The sequence below is a fragment of the Pristiophorus japonicus genome, unplaced genomic scaffold (genome assembly GCF_044704955.1).
Source record: "Pristiophorus japonicus isolate sPriJap1 unplaced genomic scaffold, sPriJap1.hap1 HAP1_SCAFFOLD_43, whole genome shotgun sequence".
NCBI lineage: Eukaryota > Metazoa > Chordata > Chondrichthyes > Pristiophoridae > Pristiophorus > Pristiophorus japonicus.
In genome coordinates this window covers 1,991,062-2,003,285 of record NW_027254201.1, presented here as the reverse complement: position 1 = coordinate 2,003,285, position 12,224 = coordinate 1,991,062, and the positions used below count along the sequence as shown (strand labels likewise).

At 55.0% G+C, this 12,224-nt stretch overlaps 1 non-coding gene across 1 annotated transcript; it reads left to right on the top strand.

The window, feature by feature from the left end:
• The first annotated feature begins 1,355 nt into the window (after nucleotides 1–1,355).
• trnaf-gaa (transfer RNA phenylalanine (anticodon GAA)) lies at nucleotides 1,356–1,428 on the top strand. Its single transcript has one exon. It is a non-coding gene; the product is annotated as a tRNA-Phe (tRNA).
• Nucleotides 1,429–12,224: the final 10,796 nt, after the last annotated feature.

Genomic DNA, 12,224 nt, shown 5'->3' with positions numbered 1-12,224 from the left:
ATAAGACAGCCCTCTCATCACAGGAATCAATACAGTGAACCTTTGTTGTACTGACTCCAAGGCAAATATATCCTTCCTTAGATAAGGAGATCAAAATACCCAGTTGTTGATAGACTTCCATACACTTACACTCCAACACGCTTCCAATATTGCCCTCCTTATTACCTGCATGCTAGCATTCTGTGTTTCATGCATGAGGCCACCCTCGTCTTTCTGAACACCACCTTAAAAGTTTCCCACAGTTTCAAAAATATTCTGTATTTTATTATTTCTACCATAACCTCACATTTTCCTACATCATACTCCATATTCTACCTTACTACCCACTCAAGAAGTCTATCTATCTTCTCCTCACAGCTCACTATCCCACCTAGCATTGTATCGGCAGCAAAAGTGGATACATTACATTCGGTCCCTTCATTAGTTCATTAATATAGATTGTAAATAGCTGAGGCTGCAGCACTGATCCTTGTGGCACTCCACCATTTAGAGCCTGCCAACCTGAAAAAGACCCGTTTATCCCTGCACTCTGTTTGCTATCCGTTAACTAGTCCTCTATCCATGCAAATACATCATCGCCAAACCAATCATTCCTTAACTTGTGTAACAACGTTTTATGTGGCACCTTATTGAACGCCTTTTAGAAATCCAACTATACTACATCCAGTGGTTCTCCTTTATCTACCCTTCCAGTTACATCCTTAAAAACTCTAATAAAAATGTCAAACATGATTTCCCTTTCAAAAAACTATGTTGACTGCCGAATCATGTTATGATATGATATTCTTTTTGGTACTGCAAAAATGGCCACCAGGCTCTACCCTTTGTCTATGATTGGTCCGCTTGGGGGATACACCAAATCCTGATGTTCCGGAATGTGTAACTTGAACCACACATCCCAAGGTACCACTGACTTTGCAAATTATAACTCGAAGTACTTTGACTTCCTTAAGCAAAAGAGGACAGAGCACCCAAGAAGTCAGGAAAGGCCAGCCAAAGTTCCTTACCCCAGTCCAAGCACATCCCTCACCAGCCGATGTGCCTTACCACAGTCCAAGTGCAAGCCAACCCAGCTGACGTGCCTTACACCAGGCCAAGTGCATCCCTCTACCAGCCGAACTGCGTTATCCCATTACACGTGCATGCCTACCCTAGCCGTTGCAGATTGGAAAACTGCAAATGTGACGCACCTATTCAAAAAAGGAGGCAGACAAAAAGCAGGAAACTTTAGACCAGTTAGCTTAACATCTGTGGGTGGGAAAATATTGGAGTCCATTATTAAAGGAGCAGTAGCATGACATTTGGAAAAGCAAAATTCGGTCTGGCAGAGTCAAAATTTTGTCTGGCAGAATCCGGCCGAAATAGCTCAGTTGGGAGAGCGTTAGACTGAAGATCTAACGGTCCCTGATTCAATCCCGGGTTTTGGCAATATCTGGTGATTTTGCGTTTCCGATATTTTAATGGGAGAAGCTAGTTTTCTGTCGAGACAGTGCTTGAGGGATGGGCTGTTCAGCGGTTGCGTGATACTAATTTCTATGTTTCTATAGATGGAGTCCTTACTACTAGGGGAATCAAGGGGTATGGTGAGAAAGCAGAAATGGGGTACTGAAGTTGCATGTTCAGCCATGAACTCATTGAATGGCGGTGCAGGCTAGAAGGACCGAATGGCCTACTCCTGCACCTATTTTCTATGTTTCTATGTTTCTAACATGGATTTAAGATGGGGAAGTCATGTTTGAGAACTTTGATGGAGTTCTTTGAGGATGTAACGAACAGGGTGGATAAAGGGGAACAAATGGATGTGGACTTCCAGAAGACATTTGACAAGGTGCCACAGAAAAGGTTATTGCACAAGATAAAAGTTCACATGGTTGGGGGTAACATGTTAGCATGGATAGCGGATTGGCTAACTAACAGAGAACAGAGAGTCGGGATAAATTGTTCATTCTCTCGTTGGCAACCAGTAATCAGTGGGGTGCCGCAGGGATCATTGCTGGGATCCCAACTATTTATCATCGATATTAACGACTTGGAACAATGACTGTGTGTAACGCAGCCAATTTTGCTGATGATACAAAGTTGGGAGGAAAAGCAATGTGTGAGGACGACACAAAAAATCTGCAAAGGGACATAGATAGGCTAAGTGAGTTGGCAAAAAATTGGCAGATGGAGTATAATTTTGGAAAGCGTGAGGTCATGTACTTTGGCAGAAAAAAATCAAAGTGCAAGTTATTACTTAAATGAAGAAAGATTGTAAAGAGCCGCAGTACAGCGGGACCTGGGGGGACTTGTGTATGAAATAAAAAATGATAGCATGCAGGTAAAACAGTGATCAGGAAGGCCAATGGTATCTTTATTGCAAAGGGAATGAATTATAAAAGCAAGGAAGTCTTACTATAGTTATATAAGGTATTGGTGAGGCCACACGTGGAAAACAGAGATGAGGAGAAATTTCTTCTCTCAGAGGTTTGCAAGTCTGCGGGATTTGCTGCCTCAGAGAGCTGCGGAAGCTGGGACATTGAATACATTTATCAGAAATAGAGAGTTTCTTAAACGATAGAGCATAAGCGGTTATGGGTAGCGGGCGGGGTAGTGGAGCTGAGTCCATGATCAGGTCAGCGATGATCTTACTGAATGGTGGAGAAAGCTCGAGGGGCCGTATGACCTACTCCTGCTCCTATTTCTTATGTTCTAGGTGCCTTGCCCAGTCTACGTGCATGCCTCCCTCAGCCGAAGTGCCTTATCCCAGTCCAAGTGCATGCCTCTCTGAGCAAAAATGCCTTCTCCCAGTCCGTGCATGCGTTACCCAGCTGAAGTATCTGATCCCATTCCAAGTACATCCCTCTCGCAGCTGAAGTGCCTTACACAAACGCAAGTGCGTCCTTGACACCCGCCCCCCTCCCCAGGTTTATTGTGTATCCTGTAAATATTGACAGTCGTGATTTCTGGATATCAACCGCTCCAACGATGTTCCTTGTAGGGACTTGGAATAACGTGATCCGTCTTCCCCCAAACCCATGTCTCTGTATCCAGCGTCAGCCACTCTCACTGTCCTTCCAGCCTCTCTCACTCTCCCCCCAGCCTCTCACGCTCCCCCAAGCCTCTCTCACTCTCCCACAGCCTACCTCACTCGCCGCCGCTTCTCGCACCCTCCCCCAGCGCCTTTCACCCTTCCCCCAGACTCTCTCACTCTCCCCGGCCTCCCCCACTTTCCAAGCTTCTCTCACTATCCCCCAGCAATTCCCACTTCCCCCAGCCTCTCCCATGCTCCCCCAGCATCTCTCACTCCTCCCAGGCTCTCTCACTCTTCCCCTGCCTCTCTCACTCTTCCCCAACCTCTCTCACTCTCCTCCTGACTCTCTCACTCTCCTCCCAGCGTCTCTCTCTCTTCTCCGAGCCTCTTACTCTCCCTCAGCTACTCTAAGTCCCACATCTCTCACTCTCCTCTCATGTTCTCCCCGCCACCCCAGTCTCTCACTGTCCCCCAGCCTCTCGCAGTCTCCCCCAGCCTCTCTCACTCCCCCAGCATCTCACTCTCCCAGGCAATCGCACTCTCCACAGCTTCTCTCACTCCCCCATCCTCACTCACACTCACCGCAGCCTTTCTCACGCCCACCAGCCTCTCTCACTCCCCCGCAGCCCCTCTCAATTCCTCAGTCTCTCACACCCCCCACCCTCTCCCTCTCCACCCCAGCCTTTCTCACTTCCCCAGTCTCTCTATCTCTCCCCCAGCCTCTCCCACTCCTCCCAGCCTCACTTACTCTTCGTCCACCCTCACACTCTGCCCCAACCTCTCTCACTCCTTTCAGCCTCTCTCACTCAACCCAGACTCTCTCATTCCCCCCAGCTTCAACTCTCCCAAAGCCTCTGTCACACTCACCAGCCTCTCCCTCTCACCCCAATCTCTCTCATTCTCCCCCCAGCGTCACTGACTCTCTCTCAACTTCTTTCACACTTTACTGACCTATCTCTCTCTTCACCCAGCATCACTCACTCTCTCCCAACCTCTCTCACTCCCTCCAGCCTCTCTCTTTCCCCCCGGCCTCTAACGCTCCTCGAGCCTCTCTCACTCTCTCCCAGCCTCTCTCTCCCTTAGCCTCTCTAACTCTTCACACATCCTCTCTCATCATCTTCCAGCCTCTCTCACTCTTTCCCCAGACTCAATCAATGACCCCGAGCCTCTCTCACTCCCTCCAACCTCTCCAAATCCCCTCAGCCTCTCCCTCTCCCCCAGCCTCTCTCGTTCTCCCCTCGGCCTCTCACTTCTCCCCCCAGCCTCTCTCACTCCCGCCAGCCTATCACTCTCACCCCCCAGCCGCTCTCCCTCTCCACCGACGTAGCTCGCTCTCCCCCAGCCTTTCTCACTCGCCCCGGCATCTCTGTCTCTCTCCGCAATCTATCTCACTCTCCTCCAGCATATCTCACTCTTCCGCCAGACTCAATCAATGTCCCTGAGCCTCTCTCACTACCTCTACCCTCTCTAACTCCCCTCAGCGTCACCCTCTCCCCCAGCCTTTCTCACTCTCCCCCCTGCCTCTCTCACTCGCCCCAGCCTTTCACTCTCCCCCAGCATTTCTCACTCGTCCCCAAGCCGCTCTCACTCTACCTAAAGCTTTTCTCATTCCCACAGCCTCTATCACTTCCCCCAGCCTCTCTCACTCTTCCCCAGTGTCTCTCACTCTCCTCCAGCCTCTCTCACACTCATCCCAGCCTCTCTCTCTCCCCCAGCCTCTCTCACTCTCCCTCAGGCTCTCTCTCCGCCTGCAATCTCTCACTCTCCTCCCATCCTCTCTCTCTCCTCCCAGTTTGTCAGTACCCCAGCCTCTCTCACTCCCCAGCTTCATTCACTCTCCCAACAGCCTCTCTCACGCCCCCAGCCTCTCTCACCCTCGAACAGCCCCTCACACTCGTTCCCCAGCCTTACTCACTCACCCACAGCCCCTCTCACTCTCCCAGTCTCGCTCACTTCCCCAGCATCACACTCTCCCCCTGCCAGCTTCACCCTTTCTCCCCCCAAAGCCTCACTTACTCTTCCACAGCCTCACAATCATCCTCAGCCTCTCTCACTCCTTTCAGCCTCTCACATTCGCAACAGCCTTTGTCACTATCCCGAGACTCTCACTCTACCCTCAGCGTCTCTCACTCCCTCCAGTCTCTCTCACTCTAACCCAGCCTCTCTCTCCCCTCAGGATCACTCTCTCTCTCCCAGTCTCTCTGTCAATTCCCCCAGCCTCTCACCCTCTCTCCCAGATTCTCACACTCTTCCCCCCCAGCCTCTCGCCCTCTACCCCAGCACTCTAACTCTCGCCAGCCTCTCTTACTCTCCCCGCGCCTCTCTCACTCTCCACAGCTTCACTCACTCTTTCCTCAGCCTCATTCACTCTCCCGCAGCCTTTTTTAACTCCCTCCAGCCTTTTACTCCCCCCATCCTCTCCTTCTACCCCCAGCCTCTCCCACACGTCCCCCTGCCTCTCTCACTCTCCCCCAGCCTCGCTCTCTCATCAGCCTCTCTCACTCTCCCACAACCTCTCTCACTCTCCCCAACCTCTCTCTCCCCTCAGCATCTCTCACTCTACCGCAGCCTCTCATACTTTCCTACAGCGTCTCTCACTGCCACAGATCATCTCACTCTCTCCCCAGCCTCTCTCTCTGTCCCCCAGTCTCTCACTCTCCTCACAACCTCTCTCTCTCCCCCTCAAGTCTCGCACTAACCCCCCAGCCTCTCTCGCACCTCCCAGACTCTGTCACTCTCCCCAGCCTCTCTCTCTGTCCCCCAGTCTCTCACACTCCTCTCAACCTCTCTCTCACCCCCCCCCAGTCTCTCACTCTCCCTGCAGCCTCACACGCTCCACCAGACTCTCTCACTCTCCACAGCCTCTCTCTCTCTGTAGCCTTGTCTCTCACACTCCTCCCAATATCTCTCTCCCCCCGCCCCCCGCCCCGCAGTCTCTCACTTTCCCTGGCAGCCTCTCTCGCTCCACCCAGTCTCTCTCACTCGCCCCAGACTCCCTTACTCCCCCCAGACTCTCTCACTCTTTACAAGTCTCTCTCCCTCTCCTCCAGCCTATGTCACTCTCTTCCCAGCCTCTCTCTCTCCCCAGCCTATTTCACTGTCCCTCAGCCTCTCTCTCACCCCCACCCCACAATCCCTCACTCTCCTCCCATCCTCTCGCTACTCCTCAGTCTCTCACTGTCCCCAGCCTCTCTTTCAATCACCCCAGTATCTCTCATTCCCCCAGCCTCTGAGTCTCCCCCTGCCTCTGTCACTCTCCGCAGTCTCTCTCTCGCCTCCCAATCTCGTGCAATATCCACCCATTCTCTCTCACTCTCCCGCAGCCTGTCACCCTCTTCCCCCAGCCTCTCTCTCACCCCACAGCCTCTTTGGCTCTCCTCCCAGCCTCTCTCTCTCCCCACAGCCTCTCTCACTCTCCCTCAGCCTCTCTCTGCCCCACCAATCTCTCACTCTCCTCCCATCCTCTATCTCTCCCACCCAGCATCTTTCACTCCCCCAGCCGCTCTCTACTCCACGAGCCACTCTCACTCTACCCCAGCCTCTCTCTCGCCGCCAGCCTCTCTCACTCTCCACAGTTTCTCTTACTCACCCGAGCCACTCTCACTATCCACCAGCCCCTCTTACACTCCACCAGCATCGCCCAATCCCCCCAGCCTCTCACACTCCCCCCAGCCTATCACTGCCCCCCTAACCTCTCTCCCACTCCACTGGCCTCTCTCACACTCACTCTTTCTCATTCGACACAGCCTCCCTGACTCCCCCAATTGCTCTCATTCTCCCCCAGTCTCTCTCACTCTCCCCAAGCCACTAACCTTCCCACAGCCTTTCTCAGACTCCCCAAACTCTCTGAATCTCCTGCAGCCTCTCTCACACTCCTCTCTGATTCTCCTCACTCCTGTCTCAGTCTTCGCCCAGACTCAATCAACCCCCCCAGCCTCTCTCATTCCCTCCAGCCTCTCTCATTCCACTCAGCCTCTCCCTCTCCCCCAGCCTCTCTCACTCTCGCCTTGCCTCTCTCACTCACGTCCAGCCTCTCACTCTCCACCAGCTTTTCTCACTCTTCCTACAGCCTCATTCACTGTCTCTCCCAGCCTCTCTCTCTCCCCCAGTCGCTCTCACACTCACCCAGCCTCTCTCAATCTCCCCTGCCTCTCCCTCCTACCAATCTCTCCCACTCTCCCCACAAGCTCTCTCACACTCCCCCCAGCCTCTCACACTCTCCCAGACTCTCGCGCTTCCCCCAGCCTCTCTCACTTCTCTCCTCAGCCTCTCTCCCCGCCCCCCAATTTCTCACACTTCTCCAGCCTCTCTCACTCTCCTCCCTGCTTCTCTCTCTACCCAAGCCGCTTTCAATCTCCCTCAGCTTCTCTCCCCGCCCCCCAATCTCTCAATCGCTTTCCATCCTCTCTCTCTCTCCACAAGTCTTTAACTGTCTAACAGCCACTCTAATTCTCCCCAGCCTCTCTCACTCCCCCAACCTTTCTCACTCCCTCCTGTCTCTCTCACTCTCACCCAGCCTCTCTATCCCCTCAGCCTCTTTCATCAGCACAGCTTCTCTCAGTCTCCCCCAGCCTCTCTATCAATTCCCCCAATCTCTCTTATTCCCCAAACCTCTCTCTCTTCCCCCAGTATCTCTCCCTCGGCCCCCACCCTCTCTCACTCCCCCAGCCTCTCTTACTCCCCCCAGCCTCTCCCTCTGGCCCTCAGCCTCACTTACTCTGCCCCAGCCTCACACTCTCCCCAGCCTCTCTCACTTCCTCCATCCTCTCTCCCTCGCCCGAGACTCTCTCATCACACTAGCCTCTCCCTCTCCCCCAGCCTCTCTCAATCCTTCCCGTCTCTCTAACCGTTACCCAGCCTCCCTCTCACCTCAGTCTCTCTCATCGCCCCTGCTTCTCTCAGTCTCCCCCAGCCTCTCTATCAACCCCCCCAGTCTCTTTCATTCCCCCGAACATCTCACTCTCCCCCAGTCTCTCTGACCCTCCCCCAGGCGCTCACACTCTTCTCCAACCTCTCTAACGCTCCCTCAGCCTCTCTCACTCACTCCCCCTCACTCACTCTGTCACCAGCTTCTCTCTCTGTCCCCCAGTCTCTCAGTCTCCTCCCAATCTCTCTCTCTCTCCCCCCCTCAAGTCTCTCAATATCCCCCCAGCCTCTTTCGCTCCACCCAGACTCTCTGCCTCGCCCTAGACTCCCTTACTCCCCCCAGCCTCTCTCACTCTTTACCAGTCTCTCTCCCTCTCCTCCAGCCTCTCTCACTCTCTTCCCAGCCTCTCTCTCTCCCTAGCCTCTTTCACTCACCCTGAGATTCTCTCTCTCCCCCACCCAATCTCTCACTCTCCTCCCATCCTCTCGCTCCACCTCAGTCTCTTACTTACCCACAGCCTCTCTCTCCCCTCAGCCTCTCTCATTCTCCCCAGCCTCTCTCACTCTCCCTCAGCCTCTCTATAAATCCCCCCAGTATCTCCTTCCCCCATCCTCTGAGTCTCCCCCTACCTCTGTCACTCTCCGCTGTCTCTCTCTCGCCCCCCAATCTCGCTCAATCTCCACCCAATCTCTCTCAATCTCCCGCATTATTCTCACTCTTCCCCAAACCTCTCTCAATCTCCCCCAGCCTCACTCACACTCCCTAGCCTCTCTCACACTCCCCCAGTCTCTCTCACACTCCCCCAGCCTCTCTCACTCCAATCCCCAGACTCCCTCCCTCCCCGCAGTCTCTCATTCTCCCCCAGCCTCTCTCACTCTTCACCAGTCTCTCTCACTCTCCTCCAGCCTCTTTCACTTTCCTCCCAGCCTCTCGCTCTCCCTGCAGCGTCTCCTACTCTCCCTCAACCTCTCGTTCTCACACCAATCTCTCACTCTCGTCCCATCCTCTCTCTCCCCCAGTCTCTAACTGTTCCCCAGCCTCTCTCTCCGTCTCCCCAGCCTCTCTCACTACCCCAGCCCCTCTCACTCCGCCAGCCTCTCTCATTCTCCCCCAGTCTCTCCCATGCTCCCCAGCCATTCTCCGTATCCCCAGCCCGTCCCGCTCGTTCCGCATGCATCTCTTACTCTCCCCCAGCCCATTTCACTCCCCCCAGTCTCTCTCACTCGCCCCAGCATCTCCCTTTCCCCTCCTACCTCTCTCACTCCCCTCAGTCTCTCCATCTCCCGCCCAGCCTCAATTACCCTTCCCCCAGCCGTACACTCTCATCCAGCCACTGTCACTCCCACCAGTCTCTCTCACACTCCTCCCCCAGCCTTTTTCACAATCCAGCAGCCACTCTCACGCTCCACCAGCGTCTCGCAATCCCAGCAGCCTCTCTCACTCCCTCCAGCCTATCATTCTACTCCCTGCCAGCCTCTCTCACACTCCACCGGCATCTCTCACACATCCTTTTTCACTCATCCCAGCCTCTCTCTCTCCCCCAATTTCTCTCACTCTCCCCCCAGCATCGCTCACACTCCCCGAGACTCTCTCACTTCACTCCCCAGTCTCTCATTCTCCCCTGTCCACTCTTACTCTTCCCCAGTCTCTCTCACTCTTCTCCAGCCTCTCTCACTCTCCTCCCAGCTTCTCTCTCCCCTCAGCCTCTATCACTGTCCCTCAGCCTCTCCCCGTCTCACAATCTCTCACTCTCCTCCCATCCTCTCTCTCTCTGCCTCAGTCTCTCAATGTCCCCCAGCCACTCTCATTCTCCCCCAGCCACTCTCACTCGCCCAGCCTCTCACACTCCCCCAACCGCTCTCACACACCCCAGTCTCTCTTATTCAATTCCAGCTTTTCTCACTCCCCAGCCTCTCAAACTGCCCCAGCCGCTCTCACATTCTCCCAGGCTCTCTCTCACCCCACAGCCTCGCTCACTCTTCCGCAGCTCGTCTCATTTGTTCCCCAGCCTCTCTCACTCTCCACCAACCGCTGTCACGCCCCCCAGTCTCTCTCAACCCCCCCCAGCCTCTCCATCTACCCTGCAGCCTCTCTCACTCTCGCAGTCTCTCTCTCTCCCCGCAGCCTCTCACTCTCTCCCAAGCCTCACTTACCCTTGCCACAGACTCACACTCTCCCCGACTCTCTCACTCCCTTCAGCCTCTCTCTGTCGCCCCAGACTCTCTCAGTCCCCCTAGCATCTCTCTCTGCCCACAACATCTCTGACTCCCTCCAGTCTCTCTCACTCTCCCACAGCCTCTATCTCCCCTCTGCTTCTCTCAGTCTCCCCAGCCTCTCTCACTATGCCCGCATTCTCTCACACTCTCCCAGCATCTACCACTCCCCCCAGCCTGTCTCACTCCCCTCCCCAGCCTCTCTCTCACCCCCAAATCTCTCACTCACCGACCGGCCTCTCTCACTCTTCCCCAGTCTCTCTCACTCTCCTGCAACATCTCTCGCTCTCCTCCCAGCGGCTCTCTCACCTCACAGTCTCTCTCGCTCTCCTCCCAGCCTCTCTCTCTCTCCCCACAGCCTCTCTCACTCTCCCTCTGCCTCTCTCTGCCCCACTAGATCTCACTCGCCTCCCAACCTCGATCTCTCCCACCCAGCATTTTTCACTCCCCCAGTCTTTCTCTATTCCCCGAGCCACTCTCACTCTCCCCCCAGCCTCTCTCTCGCCCCCAGCCTCTCTCACTCTCCACAGTCTCTCTTACTCCTCTGAGCCACTCTCACTATCCACCAGCCTCTCTTACACTCCACCAGCCTCACTTAATTCCCCCAGCCTCTCCCACTCCCCCCAGCCTATCATTGTGCCCCCAACCTCTCTCCCACTCCACCGGCCTCTCTCACACTCACTCTTTCTCACTCGAAGCAGCCTCCCTGTCTCCCCCAATTGCTCTCACTCTCCCCCAGCCTCTCTCACTCTCCCCAAGCCTCTAACCTTCCCACAGCCTTTCTCACAATCCCCAAACTCTCTGACTCTCCTCCAGCCTCTCTCACACTCCCCCTTCCTCTCTGACTCTCCTCCCGCCTCTCACAGTCTTCACTCAGACTCAGTCAACGCCCCCAGCCGCTCTCAGTCCCTCAAGCATCTCTCACTCCACGCAGCTCTCCCTCTCCCCCAGCCTCTCTCACTCTCGCTTCGCCCCTCTCACTCACGTTCAGCCTCTCACTCTCCACCAGCTTTTCTCACTCTTCCCGCAGCCTCACTCACTCTCTCCCCCAGCCTCTCTCTCTCCCCCCAGTCGCCCTCACACTCACCCAGCCTCTCTCAATCTCCCCTGCCTCTCCCTCCCACCAATCTCTCCCACTCTCCCCGCAAGCTCTCTCACACTCCCCCTAGCCTCTCACCCTCTCCCAGTGTCTCGCACTTCCCCCAGCCTCTCTCCCCGCCCCCTAATCTCTCACTCTCTTCCCATCCTCTTTCTCTCTCCACCAGTCTTTCACTGTCTCCCAGCCATTCTCATTCTTCCCCAGCCTCTCACTCCCCCAGCCTTTCTCATTCCCTCCTGCCTCCCTCACTCTCATCAAGACTCTCTCTCCCCTCAGCCTTTCTCATCAGCACAGCTTTTCTCAGTCTCCCCCTGCCTCTTGATCAATCCCCCCAATCTCTCTCATTCCCCCTACCTCTCTCTCTTCCCCCAGCATCTCTCCCTCGGCCCCCAGCCTCTCTCACCCCCCCAGCCTCTCTCACTCCGCCCAGCCTCACCCTCTGCCCCCTGCCTCTATTACTCTGCCCCCAGCCTCACACTCTCCCCAGCCTCTCTCACTTCCACCAGCCTCTCTCCCTCGCCCGAGACTCTCTCATCACGCTAGCCTCTTCTTCTCCCCCAGCCTCTCTCAATCCTTACAGTCTCTCTAACCCTTACCCAGCCTCTCTCTCCCCTCAGTCTCTCTCATCAGCTCGGCTTCTCTCAGTCTCCCCCAGCCTCTCTATCAATCCCTACAGTCTCGCTCATTACCCCCAACATTTCACTCTCCCCCAGTCTCTCTCACCCTACCCCAGGCTCTCACACACTTCCCCAACCTCTCTCACTCTCCCTCAGCCTCTCTCACTCTTTCCACCTCTCTCACTCTTCTCCCATCCTCTCTCACTCTTCTCCCATCCTCTCTCTCTCCCCCTCAGTCTCTCACTGTCCCCGGGCCTTTCTCTCCACTCAGCCTCTCTCAATCTCCCCAGCCTCTCTCACTCTCCCTCACCCCTCTGACAAACCCTCAGGATCTCTCATTCCCCTCAGCCTCTGAATCTCCCCCTGCCTCTGTCACTTTCCGCAGTATCTTTCTCTCCCTCCAATTTCGCTCATT